Source organism: Chiloscyllium plagiosum, unplaced genomic scaffold, assembly GCF_037043375.1.
Source record: "Chiloscyllium plagiosum isolate Xiang-an unplaced genomic scaffold, Cpla_swu_hap1 HiC_scaffold_44, whole genome shotgun sequence".
Taxonomy (NCBI): domain Eukaryota; kingdom Metazoa; phylum Chordata; class Chondrichthyes; order Orectolobiformes; family Hemiscylliidae; genus Chiloscyllium; species Chiloscyllium plagiosum.
In genome coordinates, this window is record NW_028270182.1 from 7,670,383 (window position 1) to 7,679,586 (window position 9,204).

Consider the following 9,204-nt stretch of genomic DNA (forward strand, 5'->3'; position numbering starts at 1 on the left):
AAAGCTCAGCATGTCTGTGGAGATGGAATCAGAGTTAACGTTTCAGATCCAGTGACCCTTCCTCAGGGGGGCATGCTGGCTCTGTTGGAGGATATAGCTCCATTCTGGATGGTGGAGGGATATCATGCCTGTGAGAGCATGCAGACAGGATTCTATATGAGACAGTTCTGGGATGAGGGGCTTGAGTCACGTGGAGAGGGTTGAGAGGAGATTTGATCAAGCCGTTCAGAACCAAGAGGGGTCCGGCCAGTATAATGGGGAGAAACTGTTTCCAATGGATTGAGAATGAGAGGGCACAGATTTAAGGTGATTGGTAGAACAAGCAATGGCAACACAAGAAACTGCCACACAGGGGCAGCAGGGAATCAGGAAGGGTCATGGAACATTGCCCTTATTTCGAGGGGGTTGGAGTATAAGAGTAGGGAAGTTTTACAGGAACTGCACAAGGTGCTGGGGAGACCATATCTAGAGTACTGTGAGGAATTCCTTATTTCAGGAAAGATATCATTTCATTGGAGGCAGTTTAGAGGAAAGGGTCATTCGGATGATCCCTGAAGTGGAGGGATTGTCTTCCGAGCAAAAGTGAAACAGACTGGGACTCTACTCCCTGGAGTTGAGAAGAATGAGTGGGTGGTCTCACTGGGACATATTGAATACTTATCCTTCAGTCCTGAGAGGATGCTCCCCTGCATGGGGGGTTCTAGGACTGAGGGCACCGTCTCAGAATAAAGGGCGGGGGGGGCTGATTTCAGACTGAGTTAAGGAGGAATTTACTCCCTCAGAGGGTTGTGAGTCTTTGGAGCTCCTTGCCACAGAGAGATGTAGGTCGGAGTCCTTGTGGATATTCACCGTTGAGATAGAGAGATCAGTCGGGGAATCAAGGGTTACAGGGAAAGGGCAAGAAAGTGAGGAATTTTGGATCAGCCATGATCCTATTGAATGGCCGGGCAGGCTCGAGGGGCCAAATGGCCTCCTCCTGTTCCTATTTCCTATGGTTGTATGCACATGGGGATAAACCCTTCCCCACAATAAATGGTTATGGTCTGGAATGCATTGTCTGAGAGTGTGGGGGAGGCATGTTCACTCGAGTGTTTCAAGTGGAGCAGAGACTAGGAACAATGGTAGCTTTGACAATAAGAGAAACTGAAGGTAACAGATAGCACACAGAACTTTATGAATTAAAAGTCAGGAAGTTTTTTTTTGTACAAACTCACAGTGGCAGAGATCTGTGAGAGGCAGTTTGATAAGTTTGGGAACAGATAGCCCAAAGTTTGTAGTTTAGCAAGGATCAGAGTTATGAGGCCACAGCAGCGGGGAATCTTTAGGTCATTGAATGTTGAGAAATTAAGAAACGCAATCTATACCTAACAATCAGAGATTTGATTGAATTCCTACAGGTAGTGAACAGGAGACCCGCTCCTGTTGGCAATGGCTGCTGAATGATAAAGGGAAAGGTGATAACCTCTAAGGGGCACCAGCTTGAATCAGGGAAAACAAAACATGGCAGTTTCGCAGACTGAATAAGTGAACTTAGATAATGATGAAGACAACTCAAATGAACCTTATGTCCAAGGATAAAGGGGAGAAGTTCAGAGATATCATGTTAAATCTTAGGAATTCAGCCAAGATTCCTATGCTGGGAAAATGATTTCAGTCTTATTAATGGGATGGCATGGTGGGTCAGTGGTTAGCATTGCTGCCTCACGGTGCCAGGGACTCAGGTTCGATCCCAACCTCGGGCGATTTTCTGTGTGGAGTTTGTGCGTTCTACCCCGTGTCTGTGTGGATTTCCTTTGGGTGCTCCGGTTTCCTCCCACACTCCAGGTTAGGGTGGATTGGCCGTGCTAAATTGCCCCATAGTGCCCAGGGATGTGCAGGTTAGGGTGGATTGGCCGTGCTAAATTGCTCATAGTGCCCAGGGATGTGCAGGTTAGGGGGGATTGGCCGTGCTAAATTGCTCATAGTGCCCAGGGATGTGCAGGTTAGGGGGGATTGGCCGTGCTAAATTGCCCATAGTGCCCAGGGATGTGCAGGTTAGGGTGGATTGGCCATGCTAAATTGTCCCATAGTGCCCAGGGATGTGCAGGTTAGGGTGGATTGGCCGTGCTAAATTGCCCATAGTGCCCAGGGATGTGCAGGTTAGGGTGGATTGGCCGTGCTAAATTGTCCTATAGTACCCAGGGATGTGCAGATTAGGGTGGATTGGCTGTGCTAAATTGCCCATAGTGTCCAGAGATGTGCAGGTTAGGGTGGATTGACTGTGCTAAATTGCCCATAATGTTCAGGGATGTATAGGTTTGGTGCATTAGTCAGGGGTAAAATATAGGGTGATAGGGTAGGGGAGTGGGTCTGGGTGGGTTACTCTTCAGAGGGTCAGTGTGGACTTGTTAGGCTGAAGGGCCTGTTTCCACATTGTAGGGATTCTATGACCCTTTGATCTTATTAATGGAACTTTAACAGATGTCTTTTAAGTAAAATAGTATGAAAATAGTTAGAATAGAGACAGTGAATTTCATCTTAGAAGCAGTCTATGTTCAAATGCGACAAGATCTTGACAATTTCCAGGCTTGGGCTGACAAGAGGCAAGCAAAACTGGTGCCATAGAAATGCCAGACTCTGACCATCACCAATAAGAGACAATCTAACCACTGCCCCTTGACATTCATGGTGTTACCGTCACTGAATCCCAGCCCCCACCCACCTCCAGGATTGTGGTGGAATACTCCCCACTTGTCTGGATGAGTACAGCTCCAATATCATTCAGGAAGCTTGACACCACCCAGGGCTCTGTAGCCACTGCTTGTTTGGCACTAATCCCTCCACCACCAAAGCTTAGCAGTAACAGTATGTACCATCTACAAGATGCACTGCAGAAACTCACCAAAGATCCTCAGGCAGTACCTCACAAAGCCATAACCACTTCCATCTAGACACACAAGGGCAGCAGATACATGGGAACATCACCACCTTCAAGTTTCCCTCCAAGCCACTCACCATCCTTTATACTTAACTTTATATTAGAACTTTATATTAGATAAGTGTGAGGTGTTGTATTCTGGAAAGTCAAATCTAGGTGAATGGTGAACGGTGAATGGTAGGGCCTTAAGGAGTATAGTGGAACAGAGGGACCTTGGAGTTCAGATGCACGGTTCTCTGAAAGTGCAGTCCCAGGTAGACAGGGCAATGAGGAAGGCTTTTGGCACACTGGTCTTCATCAGTCAGGGTATTGAGTGTAGAGGTTAGGAAGTTATGTTGCAGTTGTACAGGACGTTGGTGAGACTTGGAGTGTTGTGTTCAGTTTTGGTCACCTTGCTACAGGAAGGATGTTATTAAACTGGAAAGCGTGCAGAGGAAATGTACAAGGATGTTGCCAGAACTCAAGGGTCTGAGTTATAGGGAGAGGTTGGGCAAGCTCGTACTTATATCATTAAAGCGTAGGAGACTGAGGGGGGGGGGGGGGGGGATCTTACAGAAATGTATAAGATCATGAGAGGCATGGATTGGATGAATGCACTCAGTCGTTTTCCCAGGGTTGGGGAATCGAGGACTAGAGGGCATCAGTTTACGGTTGGAGGGGAAAGAATAATAGGGAACCTATGGGGAAACCTTTCTCCACAGAGGGTGGTAACGCATATGGAATGAGCTGCCAGTGGAAGTGGTTGAGGCGGGTGCATTAACAACATAGAGTCATAGAGTCATAGAGATGTACAGCACAGAAACAAACCCTTCAGTCCAACTCGTCCATGCCGACCAGATATCCTAACCCAATCTAGTCCCACTTGTCAGCACCCAGCCCATATACCTCCAATTCATATTCATATACCTAACCAGGTGCCTTTTAAATGTTGTAATTGTACCAGCATCCACCACTTCCTCTGGCAGCTCATTCCATACCCGTACCACCCTCTGAGTGAAAAAGTTGCGCCTTAGGTCCCTTTTATATCTTTCCCCTCTCACCCTAAACCTATGCCCTCTAGTTCTGGACTCCTCTATCTTGGGAAGTCCTTGTTATTCACCCTATCCACACCTCTCATGATTTTATAAACCATTATAAGGTCACCCCTCAGCCTCCGATGCTCCAGGGAAAACAGCCCCAGCCTATTCACCTCTCCCTGTAGCTCAAACTCTCCAACCCTGGCAACATCCTTGTAAATCTTTTCTGAACCCTTTCAAGTTTCACAACATCTTTCCGATAGGATCATGAGAGGCATGGATTGGATGAATGCCTCTAAGCCGTTTTCCCAGGGTTGGGGAATTGAGAACTAGAGGGCATCAGTTTAAGGTTAGAGGGAAAGAATAAAAGGGAACTTCCGATAGGAAGGAGACCAGAATTGCACACAATATTCCAACAGTGACCTAACCAATGTCCTGTACAGCTGCAACACTACGGGCAATTCAGCATGCCCAATTCACCTAACCTGCACATTTTTGGGATGTGCCATGGGCGGCACGGTGCCACAGTGGTTAGCACTGCTGCCTCACAGCACCAGAGACCCAGGTTCAATTCCCGCCTCAGGCGACTGACTGTGTGGAGTTTGCACGTTCTCCCCGTGTCTGCGTGGGTTTCCTCCGGGTGCTCCGGTTTCCTCCCACAGTCACAAAGATGTGCAGGTCAGGTGAATTGGCCATGCTAAATTGCCCGTAGTGTTAGGTAAGGGGTAAATGTAGGGGTATGGGTGGGTTGCGCTTCGGCGGGGCAGTGTGGACTTGTTGGGCCGAAGGGCCTGTTTCCACACTGTAAGTAATCTAATCTAATACCCACTCAGACACAGGAAGAATGTGCAAACTCAAGGGTGGAATCGAACCTGGGTGTCTGGCACTGTGAGGCTGCAGTGCTAACCACTGAGTCACCATAGGCAAGCACTAACGTCAATGTTACATGTAACCATTGCGTGGAATCCATAAATTTCCTGTACTTTATTGGGATAGTTAGAGTGTCCTGAAGAGCTGCGTCTGATCTGAGCTGTAGTTAAGAAGGCACCTAGGCCCATGTGAAAGCAGGATTCCAGCCTCTCCCATGATTTGTGCTACTAAACACAGAACTCAGACTCCTATTTAAAATCCCTTTCCAACAGCGTCAACTCAAAGGCCCAGGCCAGAGCTTCAGGGACAGGGGTTCAAATCCCACCATGGCTACTTGTTTTTAAAACAATGGTTCAAGAGATTTATCCGTCATGGCATAGATTATAAGACCAGGGAGGCCATGTTGGAATTAGACTGGGCTCTGGTCAGGCCACAGCTAGAAACTGTGTGCGGTTCCTGTAGGAAGGACGGGATTACACAAGAGAGATTCATCAGGATGCTGCCCTGGGATGGAGCAGTTCAGCAATGAACAGCTCAGGTTGTTTTCTTTGGAGTGGAGAAGGTTGAGAGGGGGAACCTGATGGAGATTATGAGGGGCACGGACATGGACGATAATAAAGGGGACATAATTTTAAAATGAAAGGTTTCGAAGGGAATCAAGAAAATTTTTTTCTTCAGGTGGGTTGATGGGGGTCTGGAAAGCACTGTCTGGGAACACGGGAAACCTCGCAACCTTTAAAAAAATACTTGAAAGTGCATTTGACACTCACTCATAACATTCACTCATTTGAAATATTTATGACAATTGGCAGAAGTTCCCTGGTCATCACTGTGCAACGTTTTGTTTCAGGTATTTAATGAATTCAAATTTCACCATTTGCCAATGGCAGGATTCAAACCAATATTCCCAGAGTATTAATCTGGGGTATTTCTTCTGGGAGGGGAAATCTGCTGCCTTTAGACTTGACTCCAGAACCATTGCAATATGGCTGACACATATGGTGGCACGGTTGGTCAGTGGTTAGCACTGCTGCCTCACTACACCAGGCACCCCGGTTCCATCCCACCCTTTGGACTGTCTGTGTGGAGTTTGCACATTCTCTCCGTCTCTGTGGATTTCCTCCGGGTGCTCCCACAGTCCAAAGATGTGCGGGTTAGTGTGAATTGGCCGTGCAAAATTGACCCACAGTGTCCAGTGGATGTGCAGGTTAGGTGGGGTTAGCCCTGGGGAATGCAGGGTTACAGGGATAGAGTAGAAGATGGGTTGCTCTTTGGAGCGTCAGTGTGGACTCAATGGGCCGAATGAAGTGCTCTCACAATGTGGGAATTGTATGATGCTGAACTGCCCTCTGGAATGGCCAAACAGGAGGCTCTAACAACACAGCAAGCTGGGCAGCATCAGGAGGTGGAGAAGACAATGTTTCAGGAATATTGTAGGGGGAGCTACAGATAAAGGGAGAGAAGGAGGGATGGGGGATGGGAGGGGGAGAGTAGCAGAATGATTAAGGTTGTGATAAGTGAACACAGGTACGACTTGATTGGTCAATGGGGGGGATGAATCTGGTTGCTAGCTGGAAGGGAGGGGGTGAGGCTTGAAAGGGAGCTGGGGGATGGGAAGGGAGGGTATTTGAAATTGGAGATCTCAGTGTTGAGTCCTCTGGGCTTTAAGCTGTCCAGGTGGAAGATGAGGTATTGTCCCTTCAATTTGTGTTCTGATTTGCTGTGGCAATGGTGGAGGCCCCCAAGGATGGACATATCGGAAAGGGAGTGGAAAGGGGAGTTGAAAGGGCACTGTGGCTCAGTGGTTTGCACTGCTGTCTCACAGCACCAGGGTCCCAGGTTCGATTCCAGCCTTGGGTGACTGTCTGTGTGGAGTTTGCACATTCTCCTCGTGTCTGCGTGGGTTTCCTCCGGGTGCTCTGGTTCCCTCCCACAGTCCAAAGATGTGCAGGTCAGGTGAATTGGCCACACTAAATTGTCCCATAGTGCTAGTTGCATTAGTCAGAGGGAAATGGGTCTGGGTGGGTTACTCTCCGGCGAGTTGGTTTGGACTTGTTGGGCTGAAGGGCTTGTTTCCACACTGTAGGGAATCTAATCTAAGTGGACGGTGACTGGGAGGTCAATGGGCAATAAATACTGGGCCCAGCCAGTGCCACCCACATCCTTTGACAACAAAGACCATAAAGGGAGGGAGAGTGAGGATGGTGTCGATAGACAAAAATGTGAATTTATTTTATAAAGTGTATTGTGTATACACCTATCCCAAAATATCACCACTTTCACACTCAGCTGAAGGACGATATGAGTTGGAAAGATAAACAACTGAGGGAATGATACAAAGATAAATGGAGGAAACAAGCAGACAGAGATAGGAACGGAGGGAAGGAGTTCAAGATGGTCAGAGGGAGAGAGGAAGTGTGTGTGACTGAGAAATAGGTAGAGTGAAAAGAGATAGAGAGAGAAGGAGAGAGGGAGAAAGGGGTGGGAGAGTCAGAGGGTGAGAGAGATGAGGGAGGGAGAGGGAGAATGAAAACGGGAGAGAGAAAGGACGTGGGAGAGTCAGAGGAGAGAGAAAAGACAGGAGATTTGGCAACAGGAGGAAGTCAGGGTCGGGGGAGAGAAAGAGACAGAAGGAGTCAGTGAAAAAGAGGAGGGAGAAAGAAAAAGGAAAGATAGAGAGTCAGGAGAGGAAGAGAGACAGAGGGAGAGAGTGAGGCAGAGAGATAGAGGGAGAGTCAGAAAGGAGTAGAGAGAGAGGATAGACAAATGAAGTGGGGGGAGTAAGGCAAAGGGGTAAAATGAACAGAGAGACAAAGAGAGCTGAGTTCAGGGAAAAACAGAGGGAGGGTAAACAGGAGGAGAAAGAGAGAGAAGAGAGAGGGTGGGTTTACAAGTCAGGCAGAGACAGAGTGGGAATTCCCAGGGTGCAGTCATCAGTGAAGCTGGAGGGGGGGTGGGGGGAAGGGGGACAGGCTGCAAGAGCAACACAGACATGCCTTTCAGGCTAGGACATTACAGCCCCTCCTCCACCCCCACCTGGACAATCACACCACCCTGTCCCCAATCCCCTTCACTCCCCTCCCGCACCCTCACCTTTCTGTCCCCTCCACTCTCCTCCCCCACTCCCTCCCAGACCCTCACTCCCCCATTCCCTCCACTCACTGCCCCATCCACTCCCAGACCCTAACCCCCACCCCCACCCTACCTCTCCTCCTCTCTCCCTCCAAACCCCTCCTTTCTCCCTCTCCCCTCCTCCAAACCTTCTCCCCGAACCCCACTACACCACTCACCTCTCACTCTTCCTTCCCCATCCCCCTCTCCCCACACCCTCTCTCTCTCTCCCCATCCCTCCTCTGTCTCTCTCCCCACACCCCTTCTCTCTCCCTCTCCCCCCACCCCTCCTCTCTCTCTCTCCCTCTCTCTCTCCCCCACCCCTCCTCTCTCTCTCCCTCTCTCCCCACCCCTCCTCTCTCTCTCTCTCCCTCTCTCCCCCCACCCCTCCACTCTCTCCCTCTCTCCCCTCATCCCTCCTCTTTCTTTCTCTCTCCCCCACCCTTCGTCTCTCTCCCTCCCTCTCCCCCCACCCCTCCTCTCTTTCTCCCTCTCCCCCACCCCTCGTCTCTCTCTCTCCTTCTCTCCCACCCACCCCTCCTCTCTCTCTCCCTCTCTCCCCCACCCCTCCTCTCTCTCTCCCTCTCTCCCCCCACCCCTCCACTCTCTCCCTCTCTCCCCTCATCCCTCCTCTCTCTTTTCCTCCCTCCCCCACCCCTCGTCTCTCTCTCCCCAACACCTCCTCTCTCTCTCTCTCCCCCACCTCTCCTCTCTCTCCCCCCCACTCCTCCACTCTCTCCCTCCCTCCCTTCATCCCTCCTCTCTCTTTTCCTCTCTCCCCCACCCCTCCTCTCCCTCTCCCCAACACCTCCTCTCTCTCTCCCTCTCCCCCACCCCTCGTCTCTCCCTCCCTCTCCCCCCACCCCTCCTCTCTTTCTCCCTCTCCCCCACCCCTTGTCTCTCTCTCTCTCCCTCTCTCCCACCCACCCCTCCTCTCTCTATCCCTCTCTCCCCCCACCCCTCCACTCTCTCCCTCTCCCCCCACCCCTCCTCTCTCTCTCCCTCTCTCCCCCCACCCCTCCACTCTCTCCCTCTCTCCCCTCATCCCTCCACTCTCTTCCTCTCTCCCATCACCCCTCCTCTCTTTCTCCCTCTCCCCCACTCCTCCTCTTTCTCCCTCTTCCCCCACCCCTCGTCTCTCTCTCTCTCCCTCCCTCTCTCTCTCTCTACCCTCACACCCTTCCTTTCTCTCCCCCCTCCCCTCCTCTCGCCCTTCCTCTCTCTCTCTCTCTCTCTCCCTCCCTCTCTCTCTCTCTCTACCCTCACACCCTTCCTTTCTCTCCCCCCTCC